The sequence below is a fragment of the Haematobia irritans genome, chromosome 2 (genome assembly GCF_050003625.1).
Source record: "Haematobia irritans isolate KBUSLIRL chromosome 2, ASM5000362v1, whole genome shotgun sequence".
Taxonomy (NCBI): Eukaryota; Metazoa; Arthropoda; class Insecta; order Diptera; family Muscidae; genus Haematobia; species Haematobia irritans.
The window spans coordinates 42,643,674-42,666,035 of NC_134398.1; the positions used below are offsets into that span (position 1 = coordinate 42,643,674).

At 32.9% G+C, this 22,362-nt stretch overlaps 1 protein-coding gene across 1 annotated transcript in view; it reads left to right on the top strand.

Annotated features, from left to right (window-relative positions):
- The window catches only part of LOC142224079 (uncharacterized), a 40,883-nt gene that overhangs the window by 1,789 nt on the left and 16,732 nt on the right, over positions 1-22,362 (top strand). The window lies entirely within an intron of this gene.

Here is a 22,362-nt window from a genome sequence, read left to right on the forward strand (position 1 = left end):
TAATCGCAAAAGGCGATTGAAAAACGTCAAAATGTCGACTTTTGCAAAATTCGACAGATCGATTTTTTATAGTGATGAAAAAATCGGAAATTAGAAAAGTCGTTTATTCAAAATTAGGAAAGATAAGTCGACTTTTGGATTCGCATTACAATCCCCACTGCATAGTTCACCACTCACCTGCAAATTGTCTCAATTAAATGACGATTTCATAAATTTTAAAGATTTTTTTTTAGAAGCTTAATACCAAGTTGGACAGAAACAAATTTCACGAAAATTTTTCCAATTAAAGGTGGGTATTAAGTTTACCCAGTTTAGCCGCCAAAATCGTCATTTTTTCACGATTACTTTTTTGTAATAATCCATTTTAAGGAATACAAACTTTGTGAAAATTTGCTTTGGGCTACTCCCCATCAAGTTATAATAAAATTTGCAACAAATATGTATAATTTTATGCCTTTTTTTACAGGTTTAGTTTTCACTTTAGCGGCTAAACTCGAACTTAATACTCACATTAAAGTCTTAGTTGATTTTTAAAAAATATTAAATTAAAAATTTTATCGATTCAACAAATGTTTTAATTGAAACAAAAATCAATCACAAAAATTAATAGTATCAATTAATTTTTTAATTGGATCAATTAGCTTTTTAATTGACTTTCAATTACTTTTTTAATTGATACTATCATTTCTGTGATTGAAGACATTTCAATTAAAAAATTAATTGGACCAATTAATTTCGTGATTGAATCAGAAAGAAAATTTTTTGTGTGTGCCCTTACACGCAAAAACAAAATCAATCATCAAAAGATTTCCAATTAAAAAGTTGACTGAAGTTGAACAGTTTTCAATTAATAAATTAATTGATACAATTAACTTTTTTTTTCAAGATAGAAACAATAAGTTAATTAAATCAATGGTTGAAAATTTTTAAATTTGTAATTAAAAAAATAATTGATCCAATTAACTTTTTAATCAAACTCGGAAGACTAGGTCAGTTAAAAAAGTGATGGATTTTTTTTTAATTATACCCTCCACCATAGGATGGGGGGTATATTAACTTTGTCATTCCGTTTGTAACACATCAAAATATTGCTCTAAGACCCCATAAAGTATATATTCTGGGTCTGGTCTGGGTGAAATTCTGAGTCGATCTAAGCATGTCCGTCCGTCTGTTGAACTCACGCTAACTTCCGAACGAAACAAGCTATCGACTTCAAACTTGGCACAAATAGTTGTTATTGATGTAGGTCAGATGGTATTGCAAATGGGCCATATCGGTTTACTTTTACGTATAGCCCCCATATAAACCGATCCCCATATTTGGTTTGCGGATCTTCTAAGAGAAGCAAATTTCATCCAATCCGGCTGAAATTTGGTGCATGGTATTAGTATATGGTCTCTAACAACTATGCAAAAATTGGTCCATATCGGTCCATAATTATATATAGCCCCCATATAAACCGATCCCCAGATTTAAACTTCGGAGCCTCTTAGAGGAGCAAAATTCATCCGATCCGGTTGAAATTTGGTACGTGGTGTTAGTATATGGTCTCTAACAACCATGCAAAAATTGGGCCATATCGGTCCATATCGGTCCATAATTGTATATAGCCCCCATATAAACCGATCCCCAGATTTGACCTCCGGAGTCTCTTGCAGGAGCAAAATTTATCCGATCCGGTTGAAATTTTGTACGTGGTGTTAGTATATGGTCTCTAACAACCATGCAAAAATTGGTCCATATCGGTCCATAATTATATATATAGCCCCCATATAAACCGATACCCAGATTTGACCTCCGGAGTCTCTTGCAGGAGCAAAATTTATCCGATCCGGTTGAAATTTGGTACATGGTATTAGTATATGGTCTCTAACAACCATGTAAAAATTGGTCCATATCGGTCCATAATTATATATAGCCCCCATATAAACCGATCCCCAGATTTGACCTCCGTAGTCTCTTGCAGGAGCAAAATTTATCCGATCCGGTTGAAATTTTGTACGTGGTATTAGTATATGGTCTCTCACAAACATGCAGGAATTGGTCCATATCGGTCCATAATTATATGTAGCCCTCATATAAAGCGATGCCCAGATTTGACCTCCGGAGCCCCTTGGAAGAGCAAAATTCACCCGATCCGGTTGAAATTTGGTACGTGCTGTTAGTATATGGTCTCTAACAACCATGCAAAAATTGGTCCATACCGGTCTTAATTATATATGTTACTAGCGTAACCCGGCCCGCTTCGCTGCGCCTTCCTAAGCATATTTGGAGGAATATTTTGCGTTAAATTAGTCAACTATATCCTTCGTGCTGAAAACAAATTCGAAAAGATTTGAATTCTTTTAAACAAATCGGACTACTTGATTTTTCGTTTTTAGGTACAAAAACGGCGGGAGAGGGTGTACCTTCTTCTATATTTCTTGTGAATTTTAAGTGTGGTTTGTCAAGGAAAGGTATCCTTCTCCTCAACATATCTGAAAATTAGGCACTATATTATAATAACATACAAAGAATTACTCTTTCCCATCCAATAAATCGGAAAAAGCAAAATTAGTAAAAAATTTTACCACATTAACATTTGCTAAAATGTTGGAAAATGATGCACCCTCTACGTTGGCTGCCAATTTCATGTAAATTTAAGTTCTTTACTAAAAAGAAGTCTGGCAGAAGCCTGTGCAAAAATCATAAAATTATGTACCGAGTTCCCATATACGGACAACCCTCTACTTTCAATTTAAGAAAAAAAAGGACAAAATTTTGTTCTATTGTTTTAAAGGGACGTCACTTTCCCCGATACAATATCGACAAACACAAATGGTAATAATCGAAGGTAATTATTGCTACACACTGATTTCACACTGACTACTTTATCGGTAATAGTTATGAAAGGTAAAATAACAAAGCCACAATTTAATAGTTTTTTTAATATCAAAAGATACGCGTGTCCGCACTATTTCGTTTTTAAAAAGCAGGTAGAACAGTTTCCTAAAAACATTTTGCACGACTACTGTGTAAATTTCAATAAAACCCGAGAAGAGTAGTACTGTACACTGTATTTTACTGTACTGTATTTAAAAAAAGTAGAGTAAAGGGGAGAGACCCCTCCACGACTAAATTTCTAAAAATAAATTAGTGGCTCCTTTTCTAGGGGCCATCCCTACCACCCTGAAAAATTTTAAGTTAATCGGAGAAGTTATGTCCAATTTTCAAAAAAATCGGGCAAGGGGGAGGTACCCCTCCCAGACCAGATACCAAAAAATGAGGTACCCTATTTTCACCACATGGTCACCCTCTACATTCTTGAAAAGTTCAAGTAAATCTGCTTGACCGTTTCCGACTTCAAGCAAATCCGAAACTTGAAAAAGGATCGGCAAGGGGGAGGTACGCCTCCGGCAAAGGGTCCCTTCCCTGATTCAATTTCAGAAAATGAAGTTGCGGATCTTTGTCCCATAGTCACCCCCAACTTTCACTGAAAATTTTAAGCAAATCGAAGAACGTAAGTCAAATTAACAAAAAGTCGGGCAAGGGGGAGGTACCTCTCCACGACCGGATATAACAAAAGGGAGTACCTTTTTCTACCAAATGATCATATTTTACCTTCGGTTCAACCGTTTGCGAGTTCAAGCAAATCTGAAAACGTAAGTCCAATTCTAAAAAAATCGAGCAAGGGGGTGGTACCCCCACCCCCCCGGGCCAGAAATATAAAAATGATTTACCCTATTTCTACTACATGATCATCCTTTACCTTCTCTTAAAATTTCAAATAAGTCGGTTCAGCCGTTTCCGATTTCAAGCAAATCGGAAAATTTGAGCTCTATTTTCAAAAAGTCGCTTAAGGGGGAGGTACCCCCTCCCGACCAAATTTCGAAAAAAAAAATTGCGAATCTTTGTCTAGGGATCACCCCCTACTATCCCAGAAAATTTCGTGCAAATCGGTCAACTTTGGTCTAATTTTCAAAAAGTCGGACAAAGGGGAGGTTCCTCTCCGCGACCATATGTCAAAAAATGAGGTACCCTATTTTCACCACATGAGTGCCCCCCACGATCTATGAAAGTTTGAAGTAAATCGGCTCAGCCGTTTTCGCGCCAACCCGGAACATACAAATAAACAAACAAACAAATAAACAAACATTATTTGAATTTTATATATATAGATAACCCCCATTTAAACCGATCCCCAGATTTGACCTCCGGAGCTATTGGAGGAGCAAAATTCATCCGACCCGGTTGAAATTTGGTACGTAGTGAAATTTGGTAAATTGCGCTAGTATATGGCAGCTAACAACAATGCCAAAATTGGTCCATATCTGTCTATAGTTATGTATAGCCGATCCCCAAAAATAATCTACCAAAATTTTATTTGTCAAAATATTATTACTATACAAAATTTTGTCAAGATTTTATTTCTATAGAAAATTTTGTCAAAATTTTATTTCTATAAAAAATTTTCTCAAAACTTTATTACTATACAAAATTTTGTCAAGATTTTATTTCTATAGAAAATTTTGTCAACATTTTATTTCTATAGAAAATTTTGTCAACATTTTATTTCTATAGAAATTTTTATCACACTGAATTATTTACGTATTTAATCGGCCTTTTTTTGTTTAATATACACCCCGTATGGACTAACTTACAATTGAGAACACGGTGTTAAGAAGTTTTAAGATACCTTGCCATCGGCAAGTGTTACCGCAACCCAAGTAATTCGATTGTGGATGACAGTCTCTAATACAAGTTTCTATGCAATCCATGGTGGAGGGTACATAAGATTCGGCCTGGCCGAACTTACGGCCGTATATACTTGTTTTTAATTAAAAATTTATTTCAAACAATCGATTTTTAATCAAACTAAAAACACTAACGATCATTTTCATGTAGCTACGTTAGACTTTAACTGTCAGTTAACAGAAAGTAAATTCCAAATATCTTCTCTCCAGTTAACTTTAACTGAAAATTTTTCGGCAGTTAAGTTCCTAACTGGCATAACATATGGAATATATACGCAAGATTGCAGCTATGCCCATAATACAGTTTAAAAGTTCGTTAGTTAACGGAGCTTCATGAAAATGGGCGTAAGTCAGTTAAGAAAATAAATGAAAATCGTTATAATTTTTATGATAGCAGGCTGGTTTTTCGTCCAAATCAATTACTTTACATTAATTACAATTTTAAATGCGAGCTAATTGGACATGAAGATTAAGGAATTGGTATTATTATGCTATTGAAAAGAAAATGCCAGATACCCATCTTACAAGCCTACTATACATATGTTTCAGTGTTGGCTAATCCACATTTCCATAGTCTCTAGTAAGATCTTGCTGGATGAGATGATTCAATTTGGGTCTTATATGCTAATTTCTTATGGAAATTATGTTTTTAATTAAAAGAAATAAATAATTGAGTTTTTCCATCAACATCAATTAAATTTTTAATTGAATCAATTAAAAACTTAATTGAAATTTGCTAATGAAGTCAATTAATTTTTTAATGAAGCCTAATTAAAACTGTGATTGATACTATCATTTTCGTGATTGTAGACATTTCAATTAGAAATTTGAAATTTAGATCACCAATGTGGTATCACAATGGACTGAATAGTCCATTGTGATCTAAATTTCAAATTAGAAATTTGAAATTTAGATCACCAATGTGGTATAACAATGGACTGAATAGTCTACACGCACAGAAAAAACATGTTTGGACATGGTTGCCGCATCCATTTAATGCTTATTTAGAGTATTTAATTGTCGCGAAAACCATGTATTTTGTCTTTGTAAAAATAATTTTCGAGCGGAGAAAAATATATGTTGGCAATAAGCATTTAAATGGTTCTCAAATGCCGCAAACATGTTCTATTATTTAAATGATAGAATTTGAGACCATTATATGGTCAGGAAAATCATGTACCTGACCATTCAATTTTTTTTTACTTTTTTGCAAAGAAAAAAGTATTTTTATAGTTTACGTATAGATATGTCTACAAGCATTACATGGCCATAAAGACCATGTACATTGTTTTCGTGACCATTTAATTTTTTAATTTTTTTGCAGCGACAAGAATTTTATAACATTGAGCAGGTACACACGATTTTCATTTTGCGCGTCAGTCGTGTGTTGATTGTTTCTTGGAATGGACGGAGAATACGGAATTATTGTGTTTTGTGTTAATTTATTTATTCAGAAATGGCACGTGATTTTATGTGAATACAAAAAAGGGAAGTGTAATTGAAACAAATGTACCTGGTTTTTGTTCTGCATTTTGACATATGGTATAATTTATTTTTATTTGCAGTTATATGATGTCTGTGTTTGTACATTTGATGGGCACGAAGTAAATATGGAATGATTTCTTATTGTTGAAATTGAACCAAACTAGAGTGTGTAAAAATATGTGAAGTTTGCTTGCACAACATTATAAATACAAATAAACAATGAATTAGTTTATAAATAAATAAAAACAAATAAATAAAGTTGATTTTGTGTTTTCTTTTCTCAAGTGGCGTCCTTTTTTCGACGACGAAAAAAGTTTTTTCATAAAAATCAAAACATTTTAGGTTGTGACCATGTTCTTTTAACTAGAAGAAAAACATTTTTGACGAATAACATAACATTTTAGATCGTGACCATTGTCTTTTAATGGAAACAAAATTCTTTTTATCAATATAATAACATTTTAGATGAGGACAATTGTATTTTTCTTAGAACCATGTTCACTGAGCCAACATGGTTGCAGGTTAAAATGTTACATGGTCGCCGCAAAAATAGCTGCTATCATATTATTTTGCTCTTCGAATATGATTGTGGCAATCATGTTTCTTCTCTGCGTGTAAGTGAGCCTGAAACATCGGGCTGCCACCTAACCTAACATGGCAGATCATAAAAATTTAAGCACCATTGTACCGTTGCCACATATATCGGGAACATTCAAAAAAATATTTTAAGGCAATTCACGTTGCTTAAAAATGTCGAGCAAGGAGGTTATAGAAATATTGTCGTGAGACCAAAGATTTCATGTCCTTAAAATAGAAATACTAATTTTGCTTAGCATAAAAGACACATTTCTCCGATATAAAGTTTTTTTTTGTCCAAAAGTCGATAAACTTTTCAACGAAGTCGTTGTTTCCCTTTAGTGAGATTCGACTTAAAAATGGGTATCTTTTTTTTTGACTAAGGTCAACTTGGCTAAGGTCAACTTGGCTTTCTGAAAAATTCTTGAAAATTAATAAAATCATCTTTAGATTTCTTGACTTTTTTATCTTAACTAGAAAACAAAGCGCGTTTAAAAATAGAATATGTTTTCAATACTTTATTTTAAAATCGTTTTTATACCCTCCACCATAGGATGGGGGTATATTAACTTTGTCATTCCGTTTGTAACACATCGAAATATTGCTCTAAGACCCCATAAAGTATACATATTCTGGGTCGTGGTGAAATTCTGAGTCGATCTGAGCATGTCCGTCCGTCCGTCTGTTGAAATCACGCTAACTTTCGAACGAAACAAGCTATCGACTTGTGTTGAACTCCGTTCCACAAACAAATATTTCCTCTTAAAATGTTTAATGAATTACTTAATGAATTATGAAGCAAAATATTATGAATTATCTTTTCTATTATCTATCATGAATATCCCTAAGAATAACTTGAATATCCTTTGAATTTCAATTGTTTCCATATGTCAACCATTTATTCTTATCAAATATCGATAACTGCTCTAACTCAAGAGATATATTGTCACCATATTTGAATTAATATCTCAATGTTTAAGTAGCTTTTCACTCAATTTTACAATAACGCCTGCGCGCGAACCTTTTATACTTCACTTGTACATCTTCATCGAAGACGGTAAGAAGCATAATCGAGAGCACCAACAATAAATCTGAATATTGAATCTGAAACTTGGTTTTTTTCTGTTTCTTTATTTTTTGGTTACTGATCTTGGCTTCTGCTTTAACAACTCTGGGAGTTAACAAAACATTAACCTACAGTCCATTTTTAGAAACTACTCCCACATTTGTTCAACTTGAATCTTGGCACAACTAGTTGTTATTGATATAGGTCGGATGGTATTGCAAATGGGCCATAGCGGTCCACTTTTATGTATAGCCCCCATATAAACGGACCAAATTTGGCTTGCGGGGACTCTAAGAGAAGCAAATTTCATCCGATTCGGCTGAAATTTGGTACATGGTGTCAGAATATGATCTCTAACAACCATGCAAAAATTGGTCCACATCGGTCCATAATTATTAGAGCCCCCATATAAACCGATCCACCGATTTGGATTGCAGAGCCTCTAAGAGAAGCAAATTTCATCCGATCCGGCTGAAAATTGGTACATGGTGTAAGTATATGGTCTCTAACAACTATGCAAAAATTGGTCCACATCGGTCAATAATTATATATAGCCCACATATAAACCGATCCCCCGATTTGGTTTGCGTAGCCTCTAAGAGAAGCAAATTTGATCCGATCCGGCTGAAATTTGGTACATGGAGTTTGTATATGGTCTCTAATGACCATGTAAAAAATGGTCCACATCGGTCCATAATTATATATGGCCCCATATAAACCGATCACCAGATTTGAACTCCGGAGCCTCTTGGAAGACCAAAATTCATCTGATTCAGTTGAAATTAGGTACATGGTGTTTATATATGGCCTCAAACACCCATGCAAAAATTGGTCGAAATCGGTCCATAATTATATATAGCCCCCATATAAACCGATCCCCAGATTTGACCTCCAGTGCCTTTTGGAGAAGCAAAATTCATTCGAATCGGATGCAACCATGCAGGTATTGGTTCACATCAGTCCATAATTATATATAGCCCCCATATAAATCGATCCCCAGATTTGACCTCCGGAGCCTCTTGGAAGACCAAAAGTCATCTGATTCAGTTGAAACTTGGTACGTGGTTGTAGTGTATGATATTTAACAGCCATGCCAAAAGTGGTCCATATCAGTCCATAATCATATATAGCCCCCATATAAACCGATCCCGAGATTTGGTTTTGGAGCCTCTTGGAGGAGCAAATTTCATCCGAGTCAGTTGAAATTTGGTACATTGTCCATATGGTCCATATCGGACCATGTGGATAGCCCTCAGATAAGTCGATCCCCAATCACACAAAAATTGACCCATATCAAATTCATAATTGTTTATAGCCCCCATATAAGCGACCCCCATATTCAATTCTGGCTCTCTACCACGTATGGACTAAGTCACAATTTTAAAAACGATGTTAAGAAGTTTTAACATACCACAACCCAAGTAATTCGATTGTGGATGACAGTCTTTCGTGGAAGTTTCTACGCAATCCATGGTGGAGGGTACATAAGATTCGGCCTGGCCTAACTTACGGCTGTATATACTTGTTTTTTCTTGAGAGATGGTTCCCTTCGGAGATAAAATTTGGTATAGTTTCGTACTAATTTCTATAGCAATTTCTATTACAGATATACTATGTAGTGAATACGTTACCAATATCTATACTATGTGGTACATATGAGATTTTGAATTAAGAATCGTTTCTATTTATTTTTAAATTCGATTGTATCGTATATAGTTCGATCATCATTGTCATCTTACCCAGTTTTCCTATATGTTATGTCCCACTAGCAATGAATATGCCGTTGATTTCCTCTACACATTTAGTGCATTGCTAATGATGATATCTTGGTGTTTGAGGGCGTCATTGCATTGCATTATTATTATTGGACCACATTTATGTTGGGCTGATGCGACTGGCTCTGCATGAACGGCTGGTTGTCGTTAGCAATTAAAGAGATTGTCGTGAAGATCTCGAAAAATGAATGAACTTAATTGCCAAAACATGTTCGATTAGTTCACCAGCAGTATCCATTTAAGTGAACTTGGAGTTTGTGGTGGGCCTGTTGGATATAGTTTTGTGCATCACGGTTGCCGCAGTTGGTAGAATTCTACCAAAAATGGTAGATTTTTTACTGTTTGGTAGATTAGTATAATTCCTAATGTTTTGTTAGATTTTGCAAAAGAGGAATACATTTTTAACATCATTTTATATAGATTTTGGCAAAAGTTTTTAAAGAAATACAATTTTGACAAAATTTTCTATAAAAATAAAATTCTGACAAAATTTTCGATAGAAATAAAATTTTTACAAAATTTTGTGTAGAAATAAAATTTTGACAAAATTTTGTGTAGAAAAAAAAAATTATCAAAGTAGAATTTTTTTGTTTGGTAGTTTTTTGGTAAAATGTTCTCCAAATTTTGGTAGATTATTTTTTCGAAACATGGAATAATTCGAATAGTAGATTATTTTTGGCTCGAGTGGCAACCGTGGTGGCGATAGGAGAGGTGATAGTGAGGTTTGGGAGATAAACCGCATTTCTATATATATATATATATATATATATATATATATATATAGATATATATATATATATATATATATATATATATATATATATATATAGGGTGATTTGTTAAGAGCTTGATAACTTTTTTTAAAAAAAAAACGCATAAAATTTGCAAAATCTCATCGGTTCTTTATTTGAAACGTTAGATTGGTCCATGACATTTACTTTTTGAAGATAATTTCATTTAAATGTTGACCGCGGCTGCGTCTTAGGTGGTCCATTCGGAAAGTCCAATTTTGGGCAACTTTTTCGAGCATTTCGGCCGGAATAGCCCGAATTTCTTCGGAAATGTTGTCTTCCAAAGCTGGAATAGTTGCTGGCTTATTTCTGTAGACTTTAGACTTGACGTAGCCCCACAAAAAATAGTCTAAAGGCGTCAAATCGCATGATCTTGGTGGCCAACTTACCGGTCCATTTCTTGAGATGAATTGTTCTCCGAAGTTTTCCCTCAAAATGGCCATAGAATCGCGAGCTGTGTGGCATGTAGCGCCATCTTGTTGAAACCACATGTCAACCAAGTTCAGTTCTTCCATTTTTGGCAACAAAAAGTTTGTTAGCATCGAACGATAGCGATCGCCATTCACCGTAACGTTGCGTCCAACAGCATCTTTGAAAAAATACGGTCCAATGATTCCACCAGCGTACAAACCACACCAAACAGTGCATTTTTCGGGATGCATGGGCAGTTCTTGAACGGCTTCTGGTTGCTCTTGACTCCAAATGCGGCAATTTTGCTTATTTACGTAGCCATTCAACCAGAAATGAGCCTCATCGCTGAACAAAATTTGTCGATAAAAAAGCGGATTTTCTGCCAACTTTTCTAGGGCCCATTCACTGAAAATTCGACGTTGTGGCAGATCGTTCGGCTATTCATGATGAAATGTCAAAGCATACTGAGCATCTTTCTCTTTGACACCATGTCTGAAATCCCACGTGATCTGTCAAATACTAATGCATGAAAATCCTAACCTCAAAAGAATCACCCTTTATATATATATATATATATATATATATATATATATATATATATATATATATATATATATATATATATATATATATATATATATATATATATATATATATATATATATATATATATATATATATATATATATATATATATATATATATATATATATATATATATATATATATATATATATATATATATATATATATATATATATATATATATATATATATATATATAAATATTAAGGGGTACAGGTTTATGCGAGCCGTACCTCAATCTGATATTAGAATCTATATTCTATTTTGCACCTACAGAGTTACTAGAGCACTAATATTGAGTCCATTATTAAACAAGTGAGCAAAGTAGAAAGTCGGGCGGGGCCGAATATATCATACCCTAAATCACCCCTACGGAATTAGTAAACATTGTTTGTGGGGTATGAGTGATATAGGATTGTGAGATAACCCCCATTTTCATATGTAAGAAAATTAAGGGGTACATAGTTATGGGAGTTTTATCACAATCTGAACAGAAATGTCTGATATTAGGAGCTATAGTTGATTCTGAACCTACATAGTTTGTATGCCACTAATAACATGTTGGCTGATAAGTCCCCGGTCTAACAAAGAAAAACACATTTATTTTGTCAAAATTCGTTTTTATTATTCAACATAGTTCCCTTCAAGAGCGATACAAGTTTTTGATACCATTTTGGTAGTACTCCTTTGGTTTTACCTCAAAATGGGCCTCAGTTTCGGCGATCACCTCTTCATTGCAGCCAAAATTTTTTCCCTGCAAGTATCCTTTTGAGGTCTGAGAACAAGAAACAGTCGCTGGGGGCCAGATCTGGAGAATACGGTGGGTGGGGAAGCAATTCGAAGCCCAATTCATGAATTTTTGCAATCGTTCTCAATGACTTGTGGCACGGTGCGTTGTCTTAGTTGAACAACATTTTTTTTCTTCATATGGGACCGGTTTGCCGCGATTTCGACCTTCAAACGCTCCAATAACGCCATATAATAGTCACTGTTGATGGTTTTTCCCTTCTCAAGATAATCGATAAAAATTATTCCATGCGCATCCCAAAAACAGAAGCCATTACTTTGCCAGCGGACTTTTGAGTCTTTCCACGCTTCAGACACGGTTCACCGGTCGCTGTCCACTCAGCCGACTGTCGATTGGACTCAGGAGTGTAGTGATGGAGCCATGTTTCATCCATTGTCACATATCGACGGAAAAACTCGGGTGTATTACGAGTTAACAGCTTCAAACACCGCTCAGAATCATCAACACGTTGTTGCTTTTGGTCAAATATGCACAGTGCTTCCGCATATCCAAATATTGATGAATGAGGTGACCAATACGTTCGTTTGATATCTTTAAGGCCTATGCTATCTTGATCAACTTCATTTTACGGTCATTCAAAATCATTTTGTGGATTTTTTTGATGTTTTCGTCGGTAACCACCTCTTTCGGGCGTCCGCTGTGTTCACCGTCCTCCGTGCTCATTTCACCACGCTTGAATTTTGCATACCAATCAATTATTATTATAGATCAGCACAACTGATATTTTATTCTGAGTCTACAATTTTCGTCAGTACAACTGATTTCCAAACAATTTGTTTTCTGTGTGTATGGAAAATGTTGTCAAAATTTTATTTTTATAGAAAATTTTGTTAAAATTTTATTTCTATAGAATTTTTTGTTAAAATGTTATTTCTATAGAAAATTTTTTCAACATTTTATTTCTATAGAAAATTTTTCAAAATTTTATTTCTGTAGAAAATGTTGTCACAATTTTTTTTTATAGAAAATGTTGTCAAAGTGTTATTTCTATAGAAAATTTTGTCAAATTTTATTGCTATAGAAAATTTTGTCAAAATTTTATTACTTTAGAAAATTTTGTCAAAATTTTTACCTCTATAGAAAATTTTGTCAAAATGTTTACCTCTATAGAAAATTTTGTCAAAATGTTTACCTCTATAGAAAATTTTGTCAAAATCTTATTTCTATAATAAATTTTGTCAATATTTTTACCTCTATAGAAAATATTGTCAAAATTTTTACTATGGATAATTTTGTCAAAATTTTATTTTTAAAGAAAATTTTCACAAAATGTTATTTCTTTAGATAATTTTGTCAAAATTTTTACTTCTATAGAGTATTTTGTCAAAATTTTATTTCTATAGTACATTTTTATTTCTATGCAAAATTTTCTCAAATTTTATGTCTATAGAAAATTTTCTTAAAATGTTATTTCTGCAGAAAATGTTCTCAAAATTTTATTTCTATAGAAAAGTTTCTCAAAATATTATTTCTATAGAAAATTTTCTCAAAATTTTATTTATATAGAAAATTTCTTTAAAATATTATTTTGTTAGCAAATTCTCTCAAAATATTTTTTTTATAGAAAAAATGTCTCCAAATTTTATTTATATAGAAAATTTTCTCAAAATATTAATTCTATACAAAATTTCTCAAAATTTCATTTCTATAAACAGTGTTGCCAAAATGTTATTTCTATAGGTGATTTTCTCAAAATCTTATTTCTATAGAAATATTTTTCAAAATTTTATTTCTATAGACAAACTTCTCAAAATTTTATTTCTATAGAAAATTTTCTCAAAATTTTATTTCTATAGAAAATTCTCTCATAATATTGCGAGTATTTCTATAGAAAATTTTTTCAAAATGTTATTTCTCAAAATTTTATTTCTATAAAAAATATTCTCAAAATTTTATTTCTACATAATATACGCAATATTAAGGACAAACATCTTTAAAATAAATACATTTTAATTAAACAATCGATTTGTCAACATTTCGATTATTGACTCTAAAGCAAAAATCGATTTGCGAATAATTTTATCAACCAAAACTCGAGTATTAACCATTGCACCCCAAACATATGAACTAAGGCCTCTGAACCCCATTGCTTACTAAGTCTCTGGAACCTACTTATGCACTCACAGAGAATGTTTGTAAGTCATTGAAGTTGTTGCCTTCGTCGTCATAGCCATCATGCGATAGAAATGCAACGAGAGACGAACGTTTCATATGTATTTAAATATATGAGAATTTATTAAAATCAAGTCAAATGGCATTCAAAGAATTCATTCAACGACAGCCGCAATAGAAAAGCAATGAAAACATAACCAAACTGGGAAACTAGGCTTTCCAAGACCAACTGATTGTTTAGATGACATTGTTAAGGAGCTTTGTGGCGCCAATATAGTAAAAACCATTTGAACAGTGGTGAATTTATTCAATTATTTGAAAAGAAGTAAAATTATCTTCAATTATTCAATAGAACTTCGTGGTACTTTGCACCATCACCCAAAGGAAATTTCAATGCCACCTATGGAGATTGGTGTTACTTTGAAGATATTACACTAAGAAAATATTGTCTTTAGAGCGAAGATTTTTTGTCATTTAAATACACCAAAAAAAAAACATGCCCGGTTTAAAATATTTTGTCTTATGGCGTTTTATTTTCTCGTGTAAAATGAGCACTTTTTTTGCATTTTGCCCGGAAAATGTACTTTTTAGGTTCTTTTCTAAAAAACAGGCAAAAGTGCGAAAAGGCTTCGAATTCTTTTGTTAAACTAGCGCCACGCATAGAGGCAAAGTGCGGGCATTTTCAGCACCGCCGACAAACGAGAGTGCTGCGATTGCCCTGTTTCCTTTTTTGAATTCTTTTCTGCCCGCTGAAACGACAGTATTTTTTAGGTTGCTGGCAACATTTTAAAAATGCGCATTCTGTCCAGACAAAATGAAGGCAAAGCACTTTTTTCGGAAAAGAAAACACCATTAAACTAATGATTTGGTATTAATTCCGAAAAAATTAAAGTCGCCCAAAAAGTATTGAAAATGTTCTTTTGGGATCCGGAAGTGGTGCAAAATTGTCGCCTAACCGATGAATTTAACATGGGCTTGTCATGGGACGGATGTCCACCATTTCAACAGCCGTTGCACTGAATTTGCATCACTTCGTAAAGTGTGATTCAAATTCAGGGTTTTAGATGTGAATTAAAAAGTTTTATGATATTTTGCCAAATAAATATTTTTTTTATAATATTTTATGATTTGTATTCTAGCCTTTGTTTGTAACATTTCACATCAAATATTTAAAAATTTCGTTTCAAATATTAAAATATTTTAAAAATTTGCAATTTTTCTAGAATTGAATTAAAATTTTTTTCTTCAAAATTTAAATAGTTTGTACCGTTTTATTTATTCTTACTCTGTTTTTAACCTATTTGAAAGAAAAAAAAAGATAAAATTACCCATTAACAAGTATATGCAGCAGTAAGTTCGGCCGGGCCGAATCTTAAATACCCACCACCATGAATCAGATATTAGGGTTTCGTTTGAAATTTCAGGAGGGTTTGAGAACAGATCAAGCAGAGCTGTTCAACCAGAAGATAAAGTTAAAGATTTTTACCTATGAGGACTATATCATATTCTGGATTTATAAGAACCATTTTTGTTTGTGTTTTAGAGGAATCATTAACATCTCTTGTAAGTGTGAAAGAAAATTATAAAATAACTCTTGATTTGAAATCTTAAATCTGTAGATTTTCACCCGAAAAGTAAAATCTGGAAATTTTACATTGAGTTTCAAGCAATTTTCATGATCAGTGCGCCTTCTACACCCTCAAGAAGTGAAGTCGGTCTATATGGAGGCATTACCAAATGGACCGATAAAAACTTACACCGATACACGTTTTTGTGAGCTTAAAATACCAGAATATTTCCAATTTCAGGCAACTCAGATAAAAACTACGGTTTCTAGAAACCCAAGGAGTTAAATCGGGAGATCGTTCTTATGGGGGCTATACTAAAATATGGACCGATACTCACCGTTTTCGGCACACCTCTTTATGACCTGAAAATACCTCTAGATTTCCAATTTCAGGCAAATAGGATAAAAACTTCGGATTCTAGAAACCCAAGAAGTAAAATCGGGAAATCGGTCTATATGGGGGCTATACCAAAATATGGACCGATACTCACAATTTTTGGCACACGTATTTGTGGTCCTACAATACCTCTAGATTTCCAATTTCAGGTAAATTGAATAAAAACTGCGGTTTCTATAAGTCCAAGAAGAAAATCGGGAGATCGGTCTATATGGGGCCTATACCAAAATAGGGACCGATACTCACAATTTTTGGCACACGTATTTGTGGTCCTACAATACCTCTAGATTTCTAATTTCAGGTAAATTGAATAAAAACTGCGGTTTCTATAAGCCCAAGAAATAAAATCGGGAGATCGTTCTATATGGGGGCTATACCAAAATATGGACCGATACTCACAATTTATGGCACACCTCTTTATGGTCATAAATTACCTCTAGATTTCAAATTTCAGGCATATTGGATTAAAACTGCGATTTCTATAAGCCCAAGACCCCAAATCGGGAGGTCGGTTTATATGGGGACTATATCAAAACCTGGACCGATATAGCCCATCTTCGAACTTGACCTGCCTGCAGACAAAAGACGAGTTTGTGCAAAATTTCAGCTCGATTGCTTCATTATTGAAGACTGTAGCGTGATTACAACAGACAGACAGACAGCAGACGTACATCGTTATATCCTCTTAGAATTTCTCCCTGATCAAGAATATATATACTTTATATAGTCGGAAATCGATATTTCGATGTGTTACAAACGGAATGACAAACTTATTATACCCCCGTCAGCATTCTATGGTGGTGGGTATAAAAATATGAAAACCGCGAGTTATAAAAAAATAAATTAACAGAACTTCCTGCGTAGTTAAAATAAACAAGTATATACGGCCGTAAGTTCGGCCAGGCCGAAGCTTATGTACCCTCCATCATGGATTGCGTAGAAACTTCTTCTAAACACTGCCATCCACAATCGAATTACTTAAGTTGCGGTAACGCTTGCCGATGGCAAGGTATCTTAAAACCTCCTAACACCATCTTATAAATTGTATGTAAGTCCATACGTGGTATATATTTAATCAAAAAAGATCGATCCAATACGTATATAATTCAGTTTGACAAAGTAGACATACAATTTTGACAAAATTTTCTACAGAAATAAAATTTTAACAAAATTTTGTATAGAAATAAAATTTTCACAAAATTTTCTATAGAAATAAAAATTTTGACAAAATATTCTATAGAAAGAAAATTTAGACACAAATTTCTACAGAAATAAAATTTTAACAAAATTTTCCATAGAAATAAACTTTTGACAAAATTTTCTATAGAAATAAAATCTTGGTAGATTATTTGTGGCTCGAGTGGCAACCATGATTATGAACCGAATTAAATTTGAACAAAATTTTCTATAGAAATAAGATTTTGACAAAATTTTCTATAGAAATAAAATTTTGAAAATGATGAAAATTTTATTATGAACCGAATAAAATTTTAAAAAAATTTTCTCTAGAAATAAAATTTTGACAAAATTGTATATAGAAATAAAATTTTGACAAAATTTTCTATAGAAATAAAATTTTGGTAGATTATTTTTGGCTCTAGTGGCAACCATGATTATGAACCGATTGTGTGATTGGACCAATTTTGGTATGGTTGTTAGCGACCATATACTAACACCACGTTCCTAATTTGAACCGGATCGGATGAATTTTTCTCCTCCAAGAGGCTCCGGAGGTCAAATCTGGAGAACGTTTTATATGCGGGCTATATATAATTATGGACCGATATGGACCAATTCTGGCACGGTTGTGAAAGATCATATACTAACACCATGTTCCAAATTACAACCGGCTTGGATGAAATTTGCTTCTCTTGGAGACTTCGCAAGCCAAATTTGGGATCGGTTTATATGGGGGCTATATATAATTATGAACCGATGTGGACCAATTTCTGCATGGTTGTTAGAGACCATATACCAACATCATGTACCAAATTTCAGCCGGATCGGATGAAATTTGCTTCTCTTTGAGGCTCCGCAAGCCAAATCTGGGGATCGGTTTATATGGGGGTTATATATAATTATGGACCGATGTGGACCAATTTTTGCATGATTGTTAGAGACCATATACCAACACCATGTGCCAAATTTCAGCCGGATCGGATGAAATATGCTTCTCTTAGAGGCTCCACAAGCCAAATCTGGGGATCGGTTTATATGGGGGCTATATATAATTAAGGACCGATATCGACCAATTTTTGCATGGTTGTTAGAGACCATATACCAACATCATGTACCAAATTTGAGCCGGATCGGATGAAATTTGCTTCTCTTTTAGGCTCCGCAATCCAAATCTGGGGATCGGTTTATATGAGGGCTATATATAATTATGGACCGATGTGGACCAATTTTTGCACGGTTGTCAGAGACCATATACCAACATCATGTACCAAATTTGAGCCGGATCGGATGAAATTTGCTTCTCTTTTAGGCTCCGCAAGCCAAATCTGGGGATCGGTTTATATGGGGGCTATATATAATTATGGACCGATGTGAACCAATTTTTGCATGGTTGTTAAAGACCATATACCAACACCATGTACCAAATTTCAGCCGGATTGGATGAAATATGCTTCTCTTAGAGGCTCCACAAGCCAAATCTGAGGGTCCCTTTATATGGGGGCTATACGTAAAAGTGGATCGATAGGGCCCATTTTCAATACCATCCGACCTACATCGATAACAACTACTTGTGCCAAGTTTCAAGTCGATAGCTTGTTTCGTTCGGAAGTTAGCGTGATTTCAACAGACGGACGGACGGACGGACATGCTCAGATCGACTCAGAATTTCACCACGACCCAGAATATATATACTTTATGGGGTCTCAGAGCAATATTTCGATGTGTTACAAACGGAATGACAAAGTTAATATACCCCCATCCTATGATGGAGGGTATAATAACATCTGTGGGAGGACATTTGTGGAAATGCTTGTAAAGTTGTGCCTTTAGAACAACTTCCAAATTTTTTGCTGCGAATGGCCTCTAAAAATAGATCTCTTGTTATTGCATTACTGTTGTAACAAAAACGGACTAAATATAAAATTCAGGGATTTGTACACCCTCAAAAAAATCGCTTCTCTAACATGTGTTCCAAACACACAGAAACAATTTTCACGAAAATTTTTCCAATTAAAGTCTTAATTGAATTTTATAAGATATTCAATTAAAAATTTAATTGATTCAACAAATATTTGAATTGAAACAAAAATCAATAAAAAAAATTAACCGTATCAATTAATTTTTTAACTATATATATATATATATATATATATATATATATATATATATATATATATATATATATATATATATATATATATATATATATATATATATATATATATATATATATATATATATATATATATATATATATATATATATATTCCGCATTATTGCATATTCCCTCACATCTTTCACATTTCCACGACGTTTTTTTAGTCCTTACCACCTTCACTCAAAAAAAAGTGAACTCTCTATTTCACTAATGCCATATTAACTTTATATTAGTTCATAGAATCATTATGTTTGGAAAAAGTTTATTTTAGTCAAATAATTTTTTGCGTATGTTAGTTAAATGAACTAAAAAACGGGAAAAAGTTATACACAAATAAAGCATAAAGATTTACTAATTTCGTATTTCTTACAAAATAGTTCAATATTTCTTTAAATTTGTAAATTTTACCAAAAATGTGTCCATCATGAACTTCGTATGTCACTAAAGACATTCTTGCAATTTTGAACTCCAAGATTTCTCTTAAAACTACAAAATTTTCTTTAACTACTGAAAAAATTTAGTTATGTCTAATAAATTTTCTTGAATTTGTCGAAAAATATTTACTTATTTTTGCCATTTCGGAGTGATGCCAGCGCTTGTAATACCGTTTAGTTAAAATTTTCTAAAATAGTTCCAAATTTTCTAAAATTAATCGAAAGTTATCTTTCCTGGTGGGTTCACTGTTTTTTCAGTGTTTTTTTGTAATACAAACAATGTTGAAGAAATTATTCAATTTTATAATTTTTTAAATTTTACCTTTCGCCTGTACGGGGAACCGAGCATACAGTTTGTAAGCCAACACACTATCCACCGGGCTACGTAGCTGTTATTGTCATCAATAGACAATTATCGCTATAAGTTATATTTAGCATAGCATAATTTGCGGCGCCCACGATCCGATGCAAACAAAACATTATTTAAAAGAAACATTTATTTATTTATTAATTTAATTTACAATTAAATTATATATATAATTCTAAGCTTTGACTGATATGGTTCTAAGTTTGTTCGCAATTACACTAACAGAAACATACATTTGTTGGCCACGTGGAGTAATGGTTACCATGTCCGTTTTGCATGCAAAGGGTCGTGGGTTCAATCCCTGCTCCGACCGAAAAGATGTTCGACATTACACATATTAAACTACACATATTAAATTTTTACAATGAAGCTTCGAAATGTGGGTTATTTCAGATTTACACACTGAAAAAACAGTGAACCCACCAGGAAGAAAACTTTCGGTTAATTTTAGAAAATTTTGAATATTTGTAGAAAATTGTAACTAAACAGTATTACAAACGTTGGCATCACGCCGATGTCATAAAAATAAGTAAATATTTTTCGACAAATTCAAAAAAATTTTTTAGACATAACTAAGTTCTTTCACTTGTTAGAGAAAATTTTGTAGTTTGAAGGAAAAACTTGGAGTTAAAAATTGCAAGAAAGTCTTTAGTGACATACGTAGTTCATGATGGACGCACTTTTGGTAAAATTTACAAATTTAAAGAAATTCTGAACTATTTTGTGGAAGACACGAATTTAGTTAATCTTTATGCTTCATTTGAGTATATTTTTTTCCTCTGTTTTAGTTAATTTAACTAACGTACACAAAAAAATATTAGAGTAAAGGAAACTTTCTCCAAACATAATAATTCCATGAACTGAAATAAAGTTAAATTGGCTTTAGTGAAATAGAAAGTTCACTTTTTTTTTGAGTGCAGTCAGAAAACAGTGAATGATATAAACGAAATAGATAAATAAAATAGATAAAATATTATTTTTATTATTGCAAAAATAACAATTTTGGAACTAAAAAATGTTTTTTGTATAAAAGTTTGAAATTTTCGAAGAAATTCAAAAACTCTAACAATAGAAGAACGTGACGTTGAGTATAAACATACATAATTTTACGATATAAACATAAATTTATTTAGGCTTGAATTATTTTTTACTAGCAGTTAACACAATTTTTAAAATTTATCGTATTTAGAAATACAAATAAATATTAATTTTTATTAGCGAATAATTTTGTACTTAACTTCATTATAATGTTATTCGTCTTTTAGAGATTCGAGTTTTGCCGCTAAAATGATAAATAATTTTAGCGATAAAACACGAACTAACGCTCGCTTTTATTTTTGAAAGTGTCCGTCAACTCCTCTTGGACTACTTATTAATAAATTTGCACAGTTTCCCCTTTTTTCATTTTACTGTCCCAACTCTAGAAAGAGTATAGTGCCCTTTCGATATTTTTTATGAAGATCCCTTTGTAATTTTTATATATTTTCCACTGTTTTTTTTTTTTTATAACCTCCACCATAGGATGGGGGGTATATTAACTTTGTCTTTGGTGAAATTCTGAGTCAATCTAAGCATGTCCGTCCGTCTGTTGAAATCACGCTAACTTCCGAACAAAACAAGTTATCGACTTGAAACTTGACACAAAGAGTTGTTATTGATGTAGGTCGGATGGTAAATAATACCGCATTTCAGAGTGTCCAAGTTTTTATTTGTTTTGTGTGTGATGGTTAGGTTAAGTTAAAGTGGCAGCCCGATTAAGATTCATGTTCACTTAGACTATTCAGTCCATTGTGATACCACATTAACTAAAAGTACCTATTACATATGGGCACTTCTAGTTTAACCGCTGAACCTTCTCGATTATTGTCTTCTATTGAACCAACCAGATTGTTCCAAAAACATTAGCAGACTGCTTAAG